At 38.5% G+C, this 25010-nt stretch overlaps 1 pseudogene; it reads right to left on the bottom strand.

Annotated features, from left to right (window-relative positions):
- Positions 1-6939: 6939 nt before the first annotated feature.
- On the bottom strand, positions 6940-7058 carry LOC120586519 (uncharacterized; annotated as a pseudogene).
- Positions 7059-25010: the final 17952 nt, after the last annotated feature.

Genomic DNA, 25010 nt, shown 5'->3' with positions numbered 1-25010 from the left:
GGGAAGGTTTTAAATGATAAATTTAGTGTATTTAATATAGGGCTCTTTAATTTTTTACTCAATATTGGTAAGGTGTATTTTTCAACAATTTGTTTATTTCATCTAAATTGTGGAATTTGTTGGCATAAAGTTTTTCATAATGTTCATTTATTAGCTGTTTGATGTTTGTAGCACATGTGGTGACAACTCTTCTTTCATTTCTAATATTGGCAAATTGTGTTCTTCATGTAACTTTGGAAACCAAATGTTGAAGATGCTAAAGCCACAAGATAGAATGAACCTTGGTCTTTGAATCACCTTTTGGTGGAGAGCTACCAACTAATAAGAAACATCTGCATCATATTGTTACACGAGTAGGAAATGAGCATCTGTCATATCAAGTCACTGAGATGTGGTGGCTTCGGTCTGTTATTGCAACTAGCCTTATATTACCTATTGCAGATTGTCATTATTGGTTTATAGTCCCCATTATACTATGGCCCCTGGAAGATAGAGACTGTGATAGTACTGCTTTTGGTATTTGTTCCAGTGCTTAGCACAATACTTGGTGAATATTAGGTTCCCGATCTATGCTTCTTGAATGAAAATGAATGACTGAAATGGTTCCTATGTGCTTGGAGCCTGGAGATTTTCCTCCTCTGGGATGGGTGACTCAACTCCAAGCTAGAGCTCCCAAGAACACTCAGTCTTGGCTTGCTGTATCGTGCCCTTCCTCCCTTTCCTTCCCCCACATTTCTCCTCCCTTCTCGCTGCTTTCTGTGTCTTGTCTTTATTCAGAACCACACCTCTGGGTCACTATCAGAGACATTTAATGAAGGTAAAATCTCTATAATTCAGATCCTACTAGAAGAAAATTGAGAATAAAACAAACACAGACTGGGCTTCTGTTTGCTTTTGCCTTCTCACCAAAGCACATCAGCAGAAGTCAACCCACCAACAACAGCACTCAGAACTCTGTGCAAACGATATGTAAAAACAGATCCCAGAAAGGAACATTGAGATTACTTTAAAGAACAACTTTTAGAAGATTCTTCCAGTAACATCAGTTTAATGCCTTCGCATATAAATAATAAACTAATTACAGATTATACTTAAGTAAAGTAGATACCAGATCTACTGCTGGGAAAAGCGTTATTTTGCTATATGTTAGCATATGCTCCCACAAAATAATTCTATCAAACCTGTTTTGTGTTTCAGACTTTCACCAAATTGGGCTAGTCCTCTTAAACAACAAGAAATACTTGTGAGGGGCTCCCTGCATTAGCCGAAGGCTGGGTGCCTTCTGCAGGTATTCTTGCATTCAGTCCCTGTAGATAAGGATGGAGACATTCCAATACATACACTTTGCTGGGCTCTAGGTAACCTTTCAAGTGTTTTTCAACTAAGAACCAATGCTTAGAGCCAAGTTTCATTTCCGTAGTGCTTTTTCTTAATTATTTGCTGACAAGTTTACTACTCTGTGTAAAGCAAATTGGTGCCGTACTAATTCTCAGAATATTTTTGTTCTTTGTCTTGTCTAAGCTACGCTAAAGACTGTCTATAGTACTCCTTTTCATGTTTCACATTCATCCTTAGAAAAGTATGCAGGCTTCCTCCGGTATACTCTGCAAATAGTCTAGAAAAGTTTATTATAACACAAACATCATTTTCTTTTAATATCTGGAGATTTATTCATTTCCATTTGTTCATCATTGGAGATTGAGTTGAAAAATTCTGGGAGGAAATAGGTTGAAAGGGAACCTAACTGAATGGCACTGGTGGCACTGTAGGAATTGTGTGCTTCCTGGAGTTCGTAGTCTCCTCTTAAACCACGGGATTGCTGCTTACATTGCCTTTCTCAGATCTCCTATTAACCCTTCAACCCCCATCCTTTGTCAGCCCTTTATAGCCCTAGACATTTATACAATATCTAGAAATTCCCTGATTTCGTACTCAATTCTCTGAAACTCTGCTTCCCTTTTCCTTTAATTTGATCTTTTAGTATCTCCTAAAGCTGGGCCCAATTTCAGTCTTGTGTCTCAAGTAGAATTTTTAAAAATAAGTTTAGAAATTTAATAATATTAATAGGGTAGGAGAGAGAATGACACAGAAAATGTGGATTGTGCCATGTGCTGGGTATTCCCTTTAACTTGCCAAAGGTAGCTTGACATTAATATCCTGTTCATATACATTAGTTTTGGTCATGAGAATTGAAAATAAAGGAAAACCACAAAGGCTAAATCTGACCTATTCAATACAGTAAACACTTTATTAAACCAGACTTATTGCTGAGTTTGAGGATGGGGTTGGGGAAGAAATCTAACTGAACTTACAATACATAAATTATAGATTTATTTTTCAAAGAAGTACAGTTTTATGTAGGTAAATAATATTTTGAAGGCAAATACAATTGTTTATAGATCCTACTGAGCAATTATATGATCATAATTGATATTAGCCCTTACCTCTTCCCCACACCCATCCAAAGTATATGAGATTAGAATGGGATAAATTGCTTAAACACAGCCTCCAGTCTTTTTGTTGTTGTTAATTTCCTTGGAAAGACAATATTGCTAAGATGATCCCAAATTCTGGATTCCAGGATCTATATTACTGAGATTTTATAATCCCCCATTCCTCTGGATTTTTTCCATATGGCTTTTGATCATGGTCACCAACAAGCTTGTGTCTTTCTTGTGCACGTACTAAATAAAACCCCATTGGAGTCAATTCTTTGGGAGCAGACTTTGGAAAAAGTTGCCTACATGATCCACAGCTTGGATAAAATGCCTCTGAACTCTGGGGTCTCTTCTCTGAATGCACTTTTCAAAGTGTTCAGTTTCTGTTTTCCTTTACTCTCTCCAGTAAAGGAGACTCAGACTATCATTAAATAGTTTCTGCCTGGAACCAATCTCAAATGACCCAAGTCTTTCTGTCTTTAATCCTATATATTGGAATCATAATGTATCTCCATCAAATGTTCGAGAGCTATAATTCACCCCAAGAGCTCAAGACCAGTTGCTTCATGTGCATGGTGACAAGTGTGTCAGCTAAGATTGATGGGCAGCCTTCTATGTCAGGAGCTTCCTTGCTGAAGATGGGTTGTTGTTGCATGCACTCACATCTCCATTCCTAGGGACAGGCCAATGCCAAGGCCAGACTCATGGATAGATAATTATTATCATAGTAAAATAACTTCAAAGAAAGAGGGGAATTTTGTGGCTATGAGATCTTGGTAGATCTGAGTGCAACTTTTGTAGCATTTTATTAGTTTTTCCCTGGAACAATCCAGGAAGTGGCATGCATGAGACTTTCTGACTCACAGATTTGCTGTGCTTCTGGTTGAAAAAAAGCAAACGAACAACATCAGAATCTTAAATATGTTTATGGTGCCTGTATCTTAAGAAGCTTTTACTTGATTTTGGCAGGGCAAGTCGCTATTTGAACAATTAAAAACATCTTTTTTAACTGTTTCCAGAAAGCAAACATCCCGAAGTAAAGTTACATACTTACAGTTCAGTTCTAAGCCTCGATTAAGGCTGTTATTGTATAGCATTTGCTGCCTCTAATAGTCTGACACCATAATAATATTATACAGTATCCCGAGATAATGAGAAGAATGTCTAACATCTGCTTATACTCAGAGAGCAAAGAAGAATGGAAGGATGTGTCCTGTAACACTTGCAAAGCACCGCCTTTGCTTGCTGGAGACTCAGGTTGGCTTTTCCCATGGATTGTTTCTCTGCCATGGAGGCAGTGGCAACAAAATGTTCTGGAAGAGGTTGGAGAAAGCTTACCCTAGATAGGCTCAGGCAAGGGGCTCAGCAAAACTGACCTCATTATGGGAACCATTTCTGAGCTCCTTCGGAATAGTTAAGGATTGTATTTTTAATTACTATTTTTGTGTTTGTGTGTGTGGTAAGAACATGTAGTACAGTAGGTCCCCACCACTTGTTAATCATGTAACTGAAAGTTTGTGCCCTTTGACCAGTCTCCACTCCACCACCCCAGGTACCTGGTAATCACTGTTCTAATCTCTGTTTCTGAGTTTGGCTTTTTTAGATTCCACATATAAGTGAGATCATGAGTATTTATCTTTCTGTGTCTGACTTATTTTACTTTGCATAATGCCCTTAAGGTTCATTGAAGTTGTTGCAAATGGCAGGATTTCTTATTCCTCATGACTGAATAACATTTCATTATATATATATTTAGGTTGTTTCCATATATCTTGGATATTGTGAATAATGCTGCAATGAACATGGGATATCTCTATGAGATCCTGATTTCAGTTCCTTTGGATAAATACCTGGATGTGGGATTGCTGGATCAGCTGGTAGTTCTATTTTTAAGTTTCTGAGGAACTTCCTTACTGTTTTTCATAGTGGCTGTGTTAATTTACTTTCCTACCAACAGCACACAAGTGCTCTCTTTTCTTCATAGCCCTACTACACTAGTTATCTCTTAGTTTTTTGATAGTTATTGTAACAGGTGTGAGATGATACCTCATCGTAGTTTTGACTTGCATTTCCCTGCTGCTTAGTAATGTGGAGGTGTTAACTAATGCTATGGCGGTAATCATTTTAGAATATATAAATGTATCAAATCAATACATTGTACATCTTAAACTTAAACAATAGTATATATCAATTATATCTCAATAAAGTTGGAAAAAATAAAAAAAAGTCTAAATGATAAATAAGTTGTATTTTTAAGTTAGTTTATTAAAATAAAAGTAGCTGATTTTCAAATGGTGGAGAATACTACAGAGCTATTGAGTCTTTCTGACTTGGATCCTTGCTCTACTTTGATATAATCCCTAATGTTGTCCCCAGAACCAAGTGATGGGAAATAATGTTGAATATGCTTTCCTGACACTGTTAGCAGTAGAGCCACTTGGGAAGAGGCTTAGGATGGATTTACCTTTTGTCATGCTCTGCTTTCCTGGGGTTGTACTCTGGAAGGGCCAAGGGTCATCATTTTCAGTCTTAATTAAGCCGGAGCTTGAGACAGGTTTAAGGGAAATAATTTGTGTATTGAAACAGCACTTAGGAGAAGGAGTAGCAAAATTGGAACCCAGTGTGTATGCTTCCTGATCTGCCAGGCAATGCGGTGCTCTTGTCTGTTTAACAAAACTGTAAGAAAAAAAGTGATTGGCTTATTAATTAATTAAAAGAGAGAAAAAAGTAATTATTGTAGTGGGCATTCATTGAATGACTTTCTAGTACTTTCTATTTTTATCCTTTCTCTTTCCTAACAGAACTCTACATTTCCTTCCTTGCAATTTAGTGGGACTTCTCCTGGTTTGGATACCCCTGAAGCAAACCTGACACAAAGATTTAAATAAAAATAGTTTATTTTGGAGAAATACTGGTGGGGGTGGGGAAGTGTGGCAGGGAGGGAGAAAGTTAAGAAAGTTAACCAACCACAGTGGGCAACTAGAGCTCAGTACCCCTGGGAAGCTCTGGCATACTCAATAGAACACACCTCAGAGTTCTTCCAACTGAAGAGTGAGAATATTGAGATATTTATCATTCGATTCTCTGTTAATCCTTAATTGAGAGCTGCTTCTGGGAGCATTAACTCTGGAGCTTCTACCCTTCTCTGTGCATGGGCCAAACATGTTGTTGTAGCCAGGAAAACAAAAAGCCCTCATGTAGAAATTGGCTGGTGTTTGCAGTGAATAGACTTGGGTGAGTAAACTGAAGGCTGAGGGAGATATGGGAACCAACAGTGACTATTGCAGGACTTGGCTTCTCCCCCATCCTAGCAGGGAGGCCTTGATTTGCTCAGAGTAATCTGCACATCTCCTTAGACACTGTCATTGATCTGCTATTTCAGCATGAGACTCAAATCAGTCTATATCAGGAATATGAGTCAATCCCAGACTTTAGTTGGCTGTTGCCAAGAGCTGACTCTCTCTTCTCCACTGACTATGAAGAAGCAGGAAACCTTGGAAATTGCTGGCGTCCATCTTGGGAGCAATGAGAAGAACCACCTGAGCCTGAGGATGTATAGCCAAGACTGGAGAGAAACAGGGTCTCTGTCATAGGAATTGAGCCTGCATTAAAGTTTATACAAAGCTGTATTAATTGCCTAGGGCTGCTGTAACCAAGTACCAAAAGCATAGGTGGCTTAAAATAATAGTAATTTATAATCTCAGAGTTTTGGAGACCAGAAGTCTGGAATCATGGTGTCAGCAGGGCCAAGCAAGCTCTCTGCTCTAGGGGTGAATCTTTCCTTGCCTCTTCTAGCTTCTGGTGTTTGCTGATAGTCTTTGGCATTCCTTGGCTGTAGATTCATCACTCTAGTCACACGGTCATCTTCTCCCTGTGTCTCTTTATATCTTCTTCCCACTGTGCACATCTGTATCCATATTTCCCCTTCCTATAAAGGCAGCAGTCATATTCAGTAGGGGCACATCCTAATGTTCTCATTTTAACTTGATTACCTCTGTGAAGACTCTGTTTCAAATAAGGTCACATTTTAAGGTACTGCAGGTTGGGACTTCAAAATATCTTTTTGGGGGGACATAATTCAACACATAACAAGAATGAAACCTATTCAATTATGATAGGAAACAAGTTTGTTTGGGTTTAAGAGCATTTGGGTTGAGACTTTCTATTGCCTGCAGTGACATCTGACCAATTCCTCAATTTGTGGCTATGAATAAAACAAAATGAAGCAAGACAAAACTAGGCAAATGGGGGACTTGCTGTCTGTGAGCTGATGTGGCTGGCAAAATCAGAATGTGTGAGCAATGTGCACTGCAAGGTGCTCAATACACATTTTCAGAAAGGGCTTCCATTTATTCATTGATTCAACAATTTTGTCCTGAAATCCCCTCCTCCCCGATGTGCCAGGTCCTATTCTAGACATTGGGAATATAGCACTAAAAATACATGCTTCTCTGTCCTCATGGAGTTTATGTTTTAATTAATTAATTAATTAATTTTGTTATGCCTACAGCACCCAGTCTTCCTAGGTGGTCTCCCTTCCAAGTACTAACCAGGCCCGACCCTGCTCAGCTTCCAAGATCAGATGGGATTGGGCGTGTTCAGGGTAGCATGGCTGTAGAAGAGTTTATGTTTTAATAGGGGAGACAGATAACAAACAAGAGAAATCAGTACAATGTAGAGTACATTAGCTAATACTATAAGAATGGAGAGTATTAGGATGCCTGGAATTTTAGATTGAGTGAGCAGAGTAGTCCTCTCTAGTAACATGACATTTGCATAAACACCCAAAGGAAGTGATGTAATTATTCATGTAGATAGATCCTAATTGAAACATGGAATCCGTTCTGATTCTAACTGGGTTAAAAGCTAGAAAAGCTAACCTGTAAAAGAGGCTCTCTGTTCCTTGAGGGGATTACAGCTAGAAGCATTTGTGTTTGAAGGGAATTTTGTTTATTTCCACCTGGTCCATCTTGGACACCTGGAGAACTCTACCAGTCACTGAGTCTGTTTGTAGGAAATTAGTTGTGGCAAAGGTTGAGTCCAACTTATAGCTCATGATGAGCTGATGTGTCTTTAAAAGCTTTAGAAGCTGAGATAGTTACTAGCCATTATGAGCATTCTCTCTGACTTCTGAAAAAGAAAAATAAGGACCAAGTCTGTTGTAATGTTCATTAGGGTTTAATATTTTAACCGCACATATTGATTTTCTAAAACATCCAAATATACAAGGTATGACTTGAAGGCTCAAGACTGATTCCACCAGCACCCTATGAAAATCAGTTATAGTTCTTCTAGTTGTGGCCTAATAGGATCTTATGGATGGGTAACAGATATTGAACAATGTTTTATACCTAGTTGAATATGCTATTTACATAAAAAAGACTCTCTATGTTCCAAAATGATGTTGCGAAGGACAGTTTGTCACTTTGCAAGTTTCTATCACTCAGCACAAATTTTTTTTTTACAACTCGGAATTAAGACAGCAGCCATCAGTTAAGTAAATAAAGCATTGACTCTAGTGCAGATGGTAAACACATATCTCTTCAGCCCACATCCAGCTGGTGTGAGCCTAGCTGCAAGGGAAGCTAAAACCATCTAAAGTTGTGTGTCCTTGTTCCCTGTCATAATTCCTGGGGTTCAGTTACCCAAAGAACAAAGATTAGAGTGGATATCAGGAGACAGTTAGCTCAAATAAAAGTACTATGGTTTCCCTCATGAGAAGGAATGAAATTTGGACTTAAGGGCTGAGAAAAGTTTGAGAGGCATTCATTTAATACTTAACCACCATGTACTGAGGATATGACAGTTTCTTCATGGCTATATTGTCCAGTTCAAAAGATAGACAATTAAGTAGAAATTAAATAACATGTGAAGATATTATTGGGGAGATAAAAATACTATGAGAACACAGAGCAAAAGAACTTAACCTAGTCTAGGGACAGAAGGATCAATGATGGTTTCCTGGGGTGATTGATGCTGAGCTGAGACTTCTGTGCAAGGTGCTATTTGTGTGGAAAGTGGAAATTGTTCCAAGGATGGGAATCAGAGACACAGTGTAACTTTAATGAATCTTCCAAAGACAGAAGTCATTTACAAGGCTGCCGCAAGAAATCTTAACCTAAGGCAGGAGCAAAGGGAAAGCTATGTAGAATTTATCCAGAAAGGAAGAAGGATTACAGAGTTGGGAGGAAATTTTCTTGGCACCAGTCTTGTATCAAAGTATAGAATCATGATGAGCCCCAGATTCTCGGTCATCTGCAGTGATTTGAAACATGGACCTGGTTATGGTTTGGCTGAAAGCAACAATAAATCGATCAAGCTTTTCAACAAGAATTAGAATATTCCTATAATTCCCCATTAATCATGTCTTTTGGAAAGGTAGGAAGTGGTAGGAATCACATCTGTTTGGTTGTTTGGCACCAAAGTATTAGCTCTCCTAGTATTATCTAATGTTTCTTTATTTAAAAATGTTGTAAGTTTGAATCACGATGAAATCTATTTTATTTGGAGAGTTGTTTTTGAGAATGGATAGCAAATTGTCTCGGGAAAAAAAGAGAAAACTATTGCAAGATAATGATTGGGTTAAGAACGGGAGAACTTACTTAACAGTTTTTTCTAGTTGGAACATAATGTCTTTTTTTTTTTTTTTTCTGCTTCGGAACAAGATATTTCCTTTTCTCTCTATGTATTTTATTGGGGTTTTGTTTAAGTGCATGTTCTGAGCTGCTGCTTGCTTTAATTTTACCTTTCTTAAGATTATTTGTTTATAAGCATTGAGTGCCTACTATGGTGAAGCGTTGCCAGCTCTCGGCATCGTTAGGGGACACGTCGTTAAGGATATGGCAATGAAAAAGGCAAACTTAGTTCGTGCCAAAATAGAGCACAGTGCTGGAAATTGAGACATGACGCTTATCAGCTTTCCTTCTGAAATGCTGTGTGTCTTTGGCCAGTCATACAGCCTCTCTCCTCTATAAAATTCCTTACTTATGAGAATGATCATTTTTTTCCCCTTTCACTCTTCATTCCTGCCCTCTAGCAGAATTCTGTCACATCCGGTTCCTTCACTGTGGCTAGGACATGATTCATTTTTGACAAAACCAAGTATGGAATATATCAAGCATGTCTCCTTCCTAAGACTGTTTTGAGAATGATGATTCTGAAAGTATTTGCTAAAAAAAGGGATGCATTTCCCATCACAGACACTCCATGTTTTTACTCACAAGATAGAAACTTAGGTATTTCTTGGAATTCTGTGTCTAGCTGAGGCCATTGCCATTGCCTGCTACTCTTTAGAAACGTGCTGAATGGGAAAATGGAATGTAGGAGAGTTTTTTCTCCCAGCATCTGTCAGGAGTATTGGCATGGAACATCTTAACATTAATTGAGTTATGTGCTAGGCACTGTGTTACATTATTACCTTGTTTAGTATAAGTGAAGCATTATAATTCCCATTATAAAGATGAATTGGTTGAGGTTGAGAGAGGCTAAGTAACAGCCTAAAAAGTGTAGAGGCAGCATCCAAACCCACCTCCCTCAGACTCCCATGTCCATGCTGCCTTCCACTAAAATGTTTTTCTGTAAGCAGTGAAATCCAGACACCTAATTAGTTTGGTGGGGTTAGCTCTGCTCCTTTCAGAAATCTAGGTGAGTCTCAGCTGCCTGGGAAAGCGAACTCCTCTGACGCTGGGGCAAAACGGGACAGATCTGAGCTGAGAAAGGCAGTTGGCTGGAATATTGTTGCTCAAGCTGCTGTCTTACTGGCGAAAAAAGACCATTTTTGTTTAGCAAGATGATTGGAGTTCATCACCCTGTCTTTCCTTCAGTTGGCCCTTAAAGATACCAATAAAACAGAAATTTATTTATTTTTTTTTTTAATTTCTGGAGTTTTGAAAACTTGCTCCAAATTTATATCTGGACCAGGTGTGTGGAGAACGTGCGTGATAACATCACACGCGGCAGTTGAGCGCTGTGCGTCGTGTTGTGACTGCTGACTGTGGACCTCTGGAGGCCGGAGTACAGCTTAGTCACTGGAGTCCCCAGCACCTGGCACAGTGTCTGGCTCATGGCTCAGCAAACTTCCATTGAAATTAACTGGTTTCTCCATGTTTCTTGCTCATAACTAAAGGAATAAAATTTAAATTCAAACAGACAGCTGCTAATCAAATCCTTTCCAACTCTCTCTGTTCTGGGGTAAAGTGTGGACTCGGTTTACCTTTAGTCTTACCTGGAGGGTCGGCATTGTCTTTTTGCCACATCCCACCTTCTTTAGGGCACGTAGGTTCCCAGTGCCACCCTAGTGGTCCTCTGAAGAATGTGACAAGTGAGTAGTAACATTTGCAACATGTTCATTTAATCTGTCACTGTAACTGCCAGTTTTTCCAAGCAAAAAAGGAACTTAGCAGAGAAATTAGGGGAAGCCCACGGTAATCTTGAAATATATTAATTTTGGAGAGCTGCTTGGAAAATGGTTGACTTTTCACGAGCATAGGAAGAGCAGAGAGAAGTGCACGCGTGAGGACAGCTGCTCTGCGGTCTGAGTGGATCTACTTGAATTTTTGCTGTTGAGGTCACTACGGCCTTTTTGCTAATGTTGGTAATGCTCTGGTGGTTAGTTTCAATGATTTTCTTTATTGTGACTTTCAGATCAATCTCCTACACGGTTGTTCCATTTAACCTGTATTCCCTAGGTTATTTCTTAAAGCAATTTATTTAACATTATCCTAAATTGAACTGCATTTACTGTCCCCTGACCCAATTACTTAAGTGGTTCCACATCCATTTGATTTTGATTGCCTGCTCTCTTGCTATTTGCTTTCTCTCTAATTTTACTATCAGTTGCAACAGAGACTATTTAGTTCTGGTGTCGCTTTCTTCCCAAACCATTGTCTGTTTGGGCAGTGTAACTCATAAAGGCAGCTGTTTTAATTTGAAAAACCCCAGTTCCTCTGTCTGAGTATGGTTTATTTCAACAATTCAATTCTACAAAGATTTATGGAGTGCGTACTTTGTGACAGGACTCAGCTGAGAGCTATCTGCTTCCCTCCTTTCTCCTTTGGAGTGAGTTTGCTAGGTAAAGGTCTCTGATCTGTGAGCCGGGTGTCTTAGCTCCGGATCCTGTCAGATGGTTTTCTAAACCAGTTTCAACCACTGGGTGCCTTCTCTCACAGTGCACAGCAAACGTCTAGCACGTTACTTGGCTGCAATCATTTATATGTTTGTTATTTCTAATTCATGATCAAGCCCCGTTTCTTCAGGTTTTCGGTAATGGTCCTTAGACTAGTGTCTACTCTTTGTCTAATAACAGTTGAATAATATGCTCGGTCCTGGTTCACATCATGAATTATAAAATTAAAAAAAAAACAAAGTCAGAAACAATATAGTTTGTCACTTTCCATTTTTAGGATTTTCTCTTTAAACTTCTGAACTCAAGGAAGATTCACCATCTTTCATTTCACCTAATCCTTGTAAACCAACACTGTTTTTTATTGGCCTTCAGACTCGTGTAACTAGAGCTAGTGGTGAGAATGAAAATGGTTTTCTCTGGGATTATTCATACTATATGAGTAAAGACATCTTTAATCAGGGCCGTCTTTTGGTCTTTTCTGATTTCTACCTGGCGTGAAAGTGCCATTTAGCTAAGTTTTCCCATTCTTTGCTAATTCCCACATCCATCTCCTGAGGTCAGTGCTGCTGTCACCAGTTTTCTGCTCTCTCACCCACAGACGGCCCAGTCACAGGTGGCCTTCTCCCTGCCTGCGTGTCCTACCCTATGGAGTACCAGTCAGTACAAACAGGATTTGACCCGTTGTCATGAGGTGGAGGGAAGATGTTGTTTAAAGCCACTTAGTAGCTCAGTAGCTGAAAACCCAGAAATTCCAGATTTGGAGATATTTGCCCTGATCACTCAACCATGCCATAGTTCATGCTGCGAATTAGAGTTTGAGTGACAGCGATTTGATTCAACTCTGACATTGAACAGGAGATTGAATTACCAGAGTGTCAAGTTTACTGAAAGGAAAGGCAAAACAAAGTAAGAGAAATGGTGGCAATGGGGAGAGGCAGAATTTGGTAGCAGAATGGAAGGAAATAGAATTAGTGTTTTATTTGAAAGAACTGAGACTGTGGGGGGGATTATGAAATGGTTTGTGTGTGTGTGTTTTTTTTTTAAAGCTATTTGTTATTCAGGTTCTTTGTGAAATGCTTTCTGTGTTACAGTAAAAATAAGGTCTGCTTTTTAGCTAAAAAAAGACATTAAAAAAGAAACAAACCTTTATCTTTTAAAATATGAACTTTGGTCTTAAAAATGCTTCTTTTGTTTCTTTTTGGATATGACAAATGGAAGAGAATTGTTTGATTACTGTCATTTTATCTCTGCCCCTTTTCCTGGTGGTGTCTGGATTCCACTAGATTCTCTTATTAGTGTGAGGATATGGCCATTTGGTAAATAATTGGAGGAAATATGACTTTTTTGTTTGTTCGCAGCTGTATTGTATTCCAAAAGGAAATGTGATTCTATGACAAGTTTGCTATGTAATCTTAAATGTCTGGGCTCTGATACAACTGTACACTCGTAAATGCAATAGGCATGCAGGATGAATTGAACATTAGATACTAAATATTTTTTTTTAATGGAATACACTGTTTCTCTCCATTTGAGACTCAAAACTTTGTACAAAAATATACTTCTTCGCTAAAGGATGGTTATGCTAGAAGAATACTAATATAAACACAGTCTGGTATGAGTAATTTCATCCTTGGCTGTGAGAAGCTTTTTGAAATAGGTTAATTTGAAGGCTTTAAGTTTATCTTGTGTGCAAAATACAATGTTTCAGAACTTCCCAAACTAGTATATTTGACAATAAGAGATCATTTTTTTCCTATTCACTCTGTCAACTAAACACATTTTCCCTTCAATTTAGTTGTCTCAATAGAATGAGACTGTCATTTGGCATTTGTTATAGTAGCTCGTATTTTTTCCAGATGACTTTCGTGTATATGTCAGCACTATGTACATAAGCTCTATTTTTTTAAATAGAGCAGAATTCAGCCTAACCCTTTTATGTAGAATAAAATAAAGCCATATGGAAGGATTTCGTTTTTTGAATGTACTTTTAGCAGACAGAATATTGTAAATTCAGATTTTGTGGAAGGCAGGTTGAGTTTGTTTCATGTCATTCTCACTGTTGACTCTGAGTTTGAAGAGGTTGCACTGACTGGGCTTTGCATCATGCACAATGTATCTCTTGCCCTTGTGTTTAGACAGATGTAAAGAGCAAGGGAGGACTTGGGGAGATCTTTCAGCCAGCCAGCCAAAGTCAGACATTCTTGGGAACTTATGCAGTCTAGGTTTCAGAAGAGATTGTAAAATCCCAAAGACCATATTAGTTCCACAAGGAGGCACTGAGGGAAACTCAAGCCAAGCAATGGCATCGGTGGTCCTGATAGATTGACACTTACAGGCCAGCTAAAACGGAAACCACTTTCCCAAGATAGCTGGACCACCTTCACTTGGAGATCTTACTACTTTGTAGAATTTGAAGTAAACTCCCATGGAATCACGGAATAAAGATGTCAGCCAAGAAATGTCCTGGAAGACATCTGCCCTATATATGCGTGTAACGATCTGCTGTTTGAAAAAGAAAACTCTTATACATTGTAGCTTGTAATCTACACCTTGCTTGAGAAAGATAATGGTCGTGAATGGAAATACATCTGGATTTCTTTAAAATACCAAGCACTGTACTCATTTATGAATGTGTAAACATTGATTGCAATCAGCCATGGTTGGGTAGCATCTCTTTTCACCTCCAGAGTGGGCTGGAGCAGGTTGGAGAATCTGAGGACATGTCATCATAGATGGAAGCCCCAAGGGTAAAAACAAATTCCAATGGGAAAGGCCCAGTCGTAAATGGGGAGCATTTCTTTACCAGTGAGCTGCTCTTGGCTATTTCAATAAGAAGAGACTGGTGGCTTAAACACTATGGAAAAAGCTGGGTAAGCATATTAAAAACTATATGTTTCTTAGCAAAGTGATTGGCAGCAAGTATAGATTAATATGAAAAACTTAATAAAAATTTGAATTGAAAGCAGCTGTAAGGTTTTTAAAAATTAAGTAAAAAGGATAGTATTTTCTTTTAGCTGTTTCATTTTTTTTCTGGATTCTTTTTATTTTGGTGCTGTCTAATGGCTTATAGATGAGACTGAGCTTTCTATTTTATTATTACAAATTAATTAATTATTTTTTGTATGTCATAGTATGTTTTCCTTTGGTATTCTTGGTATCTAATGTTGAGTATTTCAAATTTCAGGTTACAAGTGATTAGTGAGTGGAAGAATCTAATTTAGTGGTTTGTGACCAGTATTTTTTCCTAACATTTTCCTGAAATATGATTTTCATAAAGAAAAGTGTACATACAGTTTGACACATTTTCACACATTCAGCATACCCATGTGACCAGTAGCTAGATCAGGAAGCACCAGCTCCCTAGAAGCCTCCCTACTCCCACCATCACTATGATTCCTTCAGATCACTACCCTTTCAGAGGTAACCCAATGTCCTGACTTATAACAGCAGAGATTAGTTTGGGCTGTTTTTGAGCTTTGTATAACTAGAATCATATGGTATGAATGAACTCTTTTGTGTCTAACACTATGCATGGGAAATTTATCCATATTATTATAAACAATTGTAGTGCTCCACTGTGTGAATATACCAACATTTATTTATTCATTCTACTATTGATGAGCCTTTGAGTAGTTCCCAGTTTTTGGCCTTTTGAACATTTCTTCTGCTCATGTTGCTTCTATGAACGTTCAAAACAAGTCCAGTGGTGGACACATGCATTCATTTCTTCTGAGTATATATACCTAGTAGTAAAATTGTTAGGTTATCGGATACGGTATATTCCCCTTTAGTGGATCCTATCAAAGAGTTTCCTAAAGTGGATGTATCAATTCAGAGTTGAATATAATAGAATAAATAGAATAGAGCTGAATGGAATGGAAAAGAAAGTGGAAGATTGTGTCACATGTTGTAGTGGTAACTATTTTTTCTTCAACTTCCATTTCAATTACGCAGATATTTATGTTTGTACTAGATCTTGGTATCAAATGTACCTCCCTCCCCTCCGAGTTTCATAAAAAAGTTTAAGAAGCACTTGTCTAACCTTAAGGCTCAAGTCCAAAATATTATATTGACTGGTTTGCTTTAATGAGCAACAGAAATTGCCCTGGTTGTCAGTGAGTAACAGAAAAGGCATTGTTGAGTATGGGAATCATAAGCTCTTTTAGGATCTGGACCAACTTCAACAATAATAATGTTTAGAAATATGCTATGATGGGAGCTGCACAGAGAAATGAAAGCGTACGGTTGAGTGGTCATTGATGATTTTGAGACAGAACACCAACCTGGGCAATTTCACGCTATCATTTTTGGTCTTGGGTACTGAGGGTGCTTGTGGAGTACCCCTTAAAAAGCCTCTTTTCACATACCGTTCCAGCTTACCCAGTTTCTCAACTAGGGAAATCAGCCACTCCTCAAGTCCTGGGCTAATTCCATCACAATAGGGAAAATGTATAGTTCACATACAAAACATATTTGCCTGAGTTTCCTGATCGATCTCCCTGAACGGTTAGGACTTAACAGAGAACGTAAAAGACATCATCAGGGAGAGTATAGTACAGTTGGCTGCTTGAGTTATAGTCTGGCTCTACTACCTACCTATGTTTCCTCCCCTCCCCCTCCTCTCTTTCTTTCCCCTCCCCACCACTCTCCTTTCTGTTAAAGTTTTGGTTATAAAGGTGGCACCTATGCATCGCGTGGTTTCATCTTTTAGGTCTGTGGTACTATATTAAAAGTGCAGATCTGATCATGTTATCCCCTTGCTTAATATGCTTCAGTGTTCCCATTGCCTTTAGGGAAACTTCTTCATGTGGCTTACAAGGCCCTATGCCTGCAGCCCCTCCTTACTGCTCCAAGCCTGTTGACTGATGCTACTCCTTGCTTTCAGCCATATTGAAGTCCCTTTGGTTCTTTGAATGTGCCAAACTCTCTGTATCTTCAAGGACTTACTATGAGGTGTTCCCTTTTCCCCTTTTGTGCCTGGCTAATTCAAGACTACCCTTAGATGACATTTTCTCCAGGAGCCTTTCCAAAATGCACATTGTTTGTCCTCGCTCCTGTTGATTCTTGCTGTTTTCTAAATATGCTATATTGTATTTGCTTATTTTATCCTTTCCCACTGGATATAGGCTAAGAGCAAGGACAATGTCTTTCTCATTCATTTTTGAATCCTTAGAACAGTGTTCATCAAGTCAGTCATGAAACACAGGGCTATTCTCTGAAGGGTGGAATTGTAGATGCCTTTTTTATATTTGTCTTTCATTTATCTGTTGTGACTATTTTTTTTTTTTTACAATGAACATGCATGACCTGTATTGTAAAACTGTGAAAGTTTTGAAGTGAGATAAATATCAAAAAGTAAATTTAAAAAATCAGATAACTGCAAGAAATGGATAAAGGGTGGTAATACATTCTGGGTAATAAAGGGTAATAATACAGTCTGTTATCTGTGGCTAGTGTTTAAAGGGTGATAGAATTCAGGGTCCCCTGGCTGCCCCAGTCCCAAAGCCATAATTTGTTGGTAGGATTTAGGATGTGGAAATTGTATGGTCCATCATATTAAAGGCAGGTGGAATCAGAGAGGGCATAAGTATGATTAAAGAGAAGGAGGATAATTTAGGAGAGACAGATGGGCCCAGCTGTGAAAGTTCTTTGAAAAACTGGAATAAAAGGGTTCTAAGTATAAGAAAAATAGGTGATGCAGTACCAGGAAATAAGAGAAAAGGCCAGAGGACTAAGAAGTACGAAGTGTACCAGAGGGAGAAAAGAGGGATAAAGAAAAGAAAAAGAAAGGAAGAAATGAATAGGGCTCAGTAGGGGAAAACTATATCAGAAAGATATTTAGGGAACAGGTCAGGAAGGAATAGAAAGTAAAACTGTTGACATGTCCTACCCAGCACAGCACATCTGGTCTCCTGCTGGTAGTAGATCTGCCTCGTTTAGCCCTCCAGGTGCAGCCATCATAGGCACAAGGTCCTGCAGAGATTTCTGTAAAGTTCCCTTTGGGTCACTCTTTTCTTTGGGAGGTTTTCTCTTCCAAACTTAAGTGCGCTGGGCCTCTGGTGTGAGCCATTTATTTACGTTTTGAAATGTGAGCGTTCGTTCTATGTGAACTTTTCCGAGCCTGCTGTATCTGTGTGCCTGGGACAAAAGACAGGCTGTCAGTGCACTGAAGTATGCAGCCTGCTTGTAGGTCAGGTCACAAAGCAAAGCTGTTTAAAAAGTATGGAGCTCCTCTCAGGAGACAGCTGTGCGTCCATGCGGCATTTGTCAGCTGTGCTAAAGATGGAATTGAGGACAAAAAGGAACATCCGGAAGAATACTATATGAATGGAAGGGCGCCATAAAGTGTTTTAAACTGGTGTGAAGTCAGATTTGAAGTGTCAAGGTCAGAGGGTAAGTTATCTTTCCCCTGGAGCCTAAGTCATTCCATGGCAAATTTTCAGAAACCTAGTTGTGGTAGGTACAAAATGACTGTACTGGGACTCATTGACCATGAGTCCTCCTGCTAGTTTACCAAGGGAAAGCCTATAAGCCAGAGTCCAGTGGTGATCATGTTTCCTTGGGCTCAGGAGTAAGTAGGGGTTACTGTATCATTTATTTTCTTATTCTGCCATAGGTTCTACTTTTAACCATAGACAGTTGGTCTTAGAAATTTATACTCTTGGCCACTGTCTAGTGAGTCTGCCTAGTAAAATTGGTCTTGAAGCTGAAAGGGCTAATAATATAGGTGGTTAAATCACTTTCATTATCCCTGGGGAAGAACTTAGTCCTCATGAGGTGATTAAATACAATATATGGAATAACATGAGTTGAGTAATGAGAAACTTGCTTTACATTGTGGTGTTGAATTTATTTATAAGGCATTAGAGATTATTGTTGCATTTGGTTAAATTTGTCAGCAATAGCAGAAAGTAGAGTTAGGCAGAATTAGGATGGCCCACTGGCTCCAGCGACTCATCCTTTTCTGTCTTTGGCGTGGATTACAGGCAGCTTTCCACTTTTTGATGTCGCTCTCCCATTGGAATGATTCACATCTAGTACAATGTGGTCCAGCATTTTAGTGTAATATTTTATGACCTACTGTGGAAACTATTCTGTTAGCAGATACCCATGCTCATAAAGGAAAATACTGAGGCTCATTCATGTCTCTGTCTTTGGGGAATAGTTATGATGTTGTAGAAATGGCATGGATTTCAGAGTGAAATAGTCTTACCTCCAAATCTGGGTTCTGCCACATACTTACTGGAAAAACTTGGACAATTTACTTAACCTCACACAGTCTTACAGTTTTCTTTACCTGTAAGATGAGGATAATAGTATATATTTATGTAATTATGAATGTTAAATAAGAAAATGTGTATATATGTTAGAGTTTTTAGTTGCAGACAACAGAATTTACTTTTGCTAATTTAAACAGAAATGTATCTACTTATTAAGGGATATTAGCTCACAGTATCATTGGGAGTGTAGAAAGAATGGCCTCAAAGCTGGGCTTCCAAGAATCACACTGCAAAACTGGCCTGCTAAGAGAATCACTGCCACATTGAGTCCCAGAACCAGATTGCCTCTGCCCTGATCAGAAATTGATAAATCAAAAGCGGTTATCGCCGTTGCCAGTCTCGGAAGAGCCAAATGCTTCTATCTTCATGCTTACCTGAAAAGCTGGACTCACCTGAGTGGCCTCCACATCTCACTATGCACTTCTCTTCTCCCACCTTCAGTCCTAATATGCTCCTCTTCAAAGGTTGTGGTCCTTTTTATGAAGATTGCTTCTAGATGCTTTGCATTTTGCCCTCTGATCTTTTATTGCTACCTTGCCACCCAGAATGACTTTTCTCCTGCTCTCCACCCATCAAAATCCTGTAACCTTAAAGATATTACTCAAGTTCTCCTGTTCCAGGCTTCACAGAATTAAGTCATCTCTCTGTCTTAAAAATTTTTAAATATTCTCTGTCCAATTACCCTTATTTCTCTGGTATTATTGTGTTTGCCTGTTACTTTAAAATTTTGTGTGATGTTTTAAAAAAATTTTTAATCTGGTCTCCTCAACTAAGCTCCTCAACTATAAACTTCTTGATAGCAAGGATATATATAGAATTTGGTAGTCTCCATAGTAATGAGCACATGGCGTATATTCAACAAATATTTGTTGATACCAAACCAACTGGACCATTAGCATACCTAGAACTGGTGCTATTAGGAACTGTAGTGAATGCTGTGATGAGCTACACAGATTTACCTTTGAGAGTGAAAGACTTATTCCTCCAGCTGCTTTACCTCAACTTGAGATGACCCTGAAGGGCCATTCCAGCCTCAGAGGTTTCTATAGGGTTGGCAGAGATGTCGTTAGGACTATATCACTGCCCAGCTTCTCCCTCTTCTCAATCCCCCCTCTGAGTTCCTTATCTTTCATAGGTGCTGACTTAAGAGCACTCCCTAATAAACTTCCACACACTAATCTCAGAATGTTTTCCTAGAAATTCAACCTGTAACAGGAACTGTGTGATAAGATACAGTAAATAATTTGAAGGTTCTGAGCTTGGTTTGATGTGTTTGAAAGAAAAAGAAGTAGTTCAAATTGTGTCAAGGTTTTTTATGCATGCATATTTGAAATCAGAGCCATGTAATTATCATCATTATTTTCAAATGAGGATCCTAAAAAAATTAATGACTAAGGTGTGTCTTTGCATTCTAGTAGGATCTATTCACCTTATTTAGAGAGTGATACGTGAATCCACAAATAGGACAGTTTTAACATTTAGGTCTTATTTCTTCTATGCAGAAACTTTGAAAAATTACTGATGGATCCTATCTGAAGGAAACTGAATATATCATAATGTTGTTAAAAGACCATTATTTATTTGGGTTAAAAATCAAATGAAACAAAACTAGAAATAACAAGAACATAAATACATTTGCTTAAAAATTAATTAAGTTTTCAGGGACTCACCATCAATTTAATATTAATTGTATTTACTAACTTCATTGTTTTGCAGTGAGAATTGTACACTTGGGAAGATATTACTGTTATTTTACAACAGTTTTATTTACAAACAGGACTGTGTTTTTTGTGGAATTTGTAATTATACGACTTATAACATGGTGGTTCTCCTTCTCCCCCAAATTAGAGTCGTACAGCTAGAAGCAATCTTAGATTTCATCCAGTGAGTCTATGTCTCTTAGTTTATATATAAGGATAAAGGAGATGAAAAAATTTCTAGAATCAAGATCTGTCTAATAGCCAAACCAGGCATCTAATCCAGGATCTTCAAATTCCATCGTTTTTTTGTGTAGTCGTCCCTTCCTTGTGTCTGTTTTTTTTTTTTTTTTTTTTTTTTTTTTTTTTTTTTTTAGGGGGCTTATCTGTGTAAATTATCTCTTACTCAGGACTGAAGGATGATTTTTCTTATATCTTTTTATGCTATGCCAAATGATTTGGAACATTCACAGATCAGAGTGTAGTGTCTGAATTCTATAAAATGAAAAAAATCCAAACAAGTTTAATTTGGCCAAGAGATTGATTATTTTGGCCTGCACGTTGTCCAGTAGTTGAGTTGACAGAAATATTTATTTCTGAAATTACTATCGTATCTGCTGATGACATGTGGTTGCTTGATATGAACAAATACAAAGAAGATTGAAGGGGAACAATAGTCTTCTGTACCTTAAGTGTAATTTAGTTCATCTCGAAGGTTGCGGAGTAAAAGAAGGTAGATTTTTAAAGTGTCTCCCACTCCCCTCCCCCAATAAATCAGCTTTTTGCATCAACCTGGCCTGCTCAGAGAGACCTGTGAACCTATGTCTTGTTCCTCTCGCTTGAGGTTGACAGCCTAGAAACCACCGATTGGCTGTGGACCCTCTGTGGGGCTGCGTTCCTAGATTTGTTTAGAAGCTTGTAATAGTTCTTCAGTCTTCCAGTGGGAGAAGAGTGTGTTTACCAGGTTAGCCAGGAACCAGAGACAGAGTTAGCAGTAATCAGACTCAAAGTAAATGGCAATTTAGCTTTTATTTGGCTAATTTGCTTCTCTGTAGACTGCCAAATGATCATATAAAATAGAGTAAATGTTTTTTCCATATTTGATTGTCTTCATGAACAAAATCTACCGTGTGCTGTTCCGTTGCCCCTAGAGAGGTCAGGGCTGTCTGGAGCTGCTTCCCTGCAGTCTATGTAACAGCATGAAACAAACCTTATCTGTAACCAGAAAAGTAAAAGTAAAAAGGAAAGTAACGTGTGTGTGTGTGTGTGTGTGTGTGTGTGTGTGTGTGTATGCATTCTAAGAATAAACTTGATATTTGACTCTAATGGAGTTTAAGATATCAGTATCTAAGTTCTTTTGTTGAAGTTGTAACACATTTTAGAAAACTAGTTTTGGGCTATGACTTCTCAACCCCAAAGAGATCTTCCTTATAATTGTTATGCACCAGATGATAGAAGCTTGGTTTCCAGACCCGCCCCCCTTTATTGATAACTACCTTATTAAATACAAAGAGACCCACACCAAGACATATCACAATTAAAATGCCAAAGGTTAAATACAAAGAAAGAATCTTAAAAGTAGCAGGAGAAAAGCAGTTAGTTAGCTACAAGGGAGCACCCATAAGACTGGCAGTTGATTTCTCAAAAGAAACTATGCAGGACAGAAGGGCTTGACACAAAATACTCAACGTAATGAAAACCCAGGATCTACAACCAAGAATACTTTATCCAGCAAAGCTATCATTTAGAGTTGAAGGACTCTAAAGAGCTTCCCAGACAAAAATAAGCTAAAAGAATTTATCAATACCAAGCCAGCATTACAGGAAACAATGTTGAAGAAAGAACTTGTATCAAAAACATGAATAAAGAATCATAATAACTACATTCCTATTAACACGTACCTCAAATGGAAAAGAATTAAGTTTTCCTACTTAAAGATAGAGTGGCTGAATAGATAAGAAAACAAGACCCCTACATATACTGCCTATAAGAGACTCACTTCAGATTAAAAGGCACACACAGACTAAAAGGAAGTGGGGGGATGGAAGAAGATAGTGCCTTGATGGACTTAGAGGATATTTCACTGAATGAAATAAGTCAGAGAAAGACAAATATCACATGATTTCATGTACATGTGTAATCTAAAGAACAAACAACAACAACAACAAAAATGGAAATAAACTCATAGATACAGAGAATATTTTGAAAGTTACTAGATGGGAGGGGGGTTGGGAGGATGGCGAAAAAGGGCAAAGAGATTAAAAAGTACAAATGGATAGTTATAAAATAGACATGGAGATATAAAGTGTAGCATCAGGAAAATAGTTAATAATGTAATAAATATGTAAGGGGCAAGAGGGGTACTAGATTTAATGTGGTGATCACTTTGTGAGTTATATAATCACTATGCCGTACAACTGAAACTAATATATTGTATGCCAACTATAATTGATAAAAGCTCATTGAATTGTACAATGTAAATATGAGCAACTAATTATCTATTATATTTCAACAAAGCTGGAAAAAATACAATTATTTCTTTGAAGTGAAATGAAATGAAATGTCAGCTTGCAATTGTGCAGTTGCAACCTGTCTTGAGAAGGACTCATTCCCTGGTTCTCAGACAATGATGTTTATAATTATTCTCATTTCCTAAGAAACATTGATTACCTGTAGATAGACCATGCCTGACATGCCAGCCAGAATATAAACGGGCCTCATGAAAGAGATATTCCTTTATCCAAATGCAGTTTTCAAAGTTTTAACTTATACTAGTAATACTCCATTATATTCAAGGATTATCATTATACATGATAGGATTTTGCACTTGTACCTGTGAGCCTTAATGTTACACAAAGCACAGAGACCAGGTCTGTATTATCGCTACTAATACTACCACAATGCCCATTTATTGAATGTTGACCATGTGCTAGATACTGTGTAGAGGCTTTGTATATATTATGATTTTTTTTCTGTAACATGCAAGTTAGGTATTATTATGTCCATTTTATATATGAAAAAACTGAGGCCAGGAGAAGTGAAATAACTTACCTAGTGTCTTGCATCTGGCTTGTAGCAGACTTAAGGTTCAAAGCCATTCTCTTTGGTTTCACAGCTCTTACTTTTTCATTATTTTCATTAGGAAAATAATGTCTGTGCAATGCCAGTAATTGGAGATGGATTAACTTGCCCATTTTCCGTATAATAGTTTATTGTAGAAAAATCTTCTGCTTTCTTTTTTTTTTTAAGTGCTGAGTTACCCTCTTTATCTGTAGAACCTAACATGGTAGTTGTAATACTTAAAATCACAAGTCATCTATGATAGGGGTAAAGAGTGCCTGAGTTTGAATCCCATCTTAGCCACTTACTAGACATTTGACCCCAGGTAAGTCACTCAGCCCAATCCCACAGGGAGCTCTACAGCCTAAGTTACACTTTAGATTTGTCTTGCCTTGAGGTAAGGGAGTTGGGCTTTCATATTCCCTCACCAGTCAACCATTGGCTCAGGGCCAGGAAATGGAAGCGAGAAGAGAGGATGCGAAAGTCCAGGCACTTTCAATGATCTGCCCATGTGACAAAATGGTGCTGCCTGCATTAGCCATGAAAGATCAAGACCCCCCGGGAAGGTGGAGCACACAGAACTGGCAGACCAGATCCAAGGGTTCTGGCCAGAGCACAGGCAGAGTCCTGTGTAGTGTAGGAAACATCCCTATTTTCTTAATGCACCGTAGGCATGTCCTATGGAGAAGGAAGGGCTTCTTGGCAAAACCACTCAGGGCAGACCCTCGCTGCTCTGCTGTGGGCCCGGAGCCTGTGATTCCTGTCACTGCTGAGGGCACCTGGGATCCTTCCCTCTCTCCCTCCTCTTTCTGCCTTGATAAGCAGAACCTTGTTCTTGGCCCCTGGTGCTAAGAGACAGGTTTATGAAGAAGAGTAAGTCAAAGTCCCTGCCATTTGCAGAGCTCCCAGTCTTGTGAGGGAGGTGGCCCTGTACATACAATTGGCTAAAATAATTCCTAAAGATGATGACACTGGGGCTACGAAGATGTAAAAACACAGTACTATGGGAACATAGAAAAAGAGCAGAGAATTCAAATGGAGGCTTTGAGAGAAAACTTCATGGCAGTGGTGGCATTTTGTCAAATCTTTGAAGGTTGAATAAGATTTTGAGATGAGAAAGGGGAGGGTGTTACAGATTGAGGGAACAAACAGCATGAGCAAAACTGTGAGAAATGAAGCATATGATTTGCTCAGAGCAGTGAATACACTGGCCACCCAGATCTTAGTGAGACATGAGTCAGGAGAAGCCAGGCCTCGATACTGTGGAAACGTTCACAGGGGCACGATGCTTCAGTAGGGCCCAGGTTCAGTTAACAGCACGGTGCTGTTAACAATGGTTTTGTTACATCGAAGGTGTGTTTTGCTAAGCTGTCCTTATAAATGACTGTAGCAGGAGGTTCCAATGGAAGTT

Source organism: Pteropus medius, unplaced genomic scaffold (genome assembly GCF_902729225.1).
Source record: "Pteropus medius unplaced genomic scaffold, Ma_sr-lr_union100, whole genome shotgun sequence".
In the NCBI taxonomy this organism is placed as follows: domain Eukaryota; kingdom Metazoa; phylum Chordata; class Mammalia; order Chiroptera; family Pteropodidae; genus Pteropus; species Pteropus medius.
The sequence above is the reverse complement of the archived record's forward strand: the minus strand, read 5'-3'. Positions and strand labels throughout refer to the sequence as shown.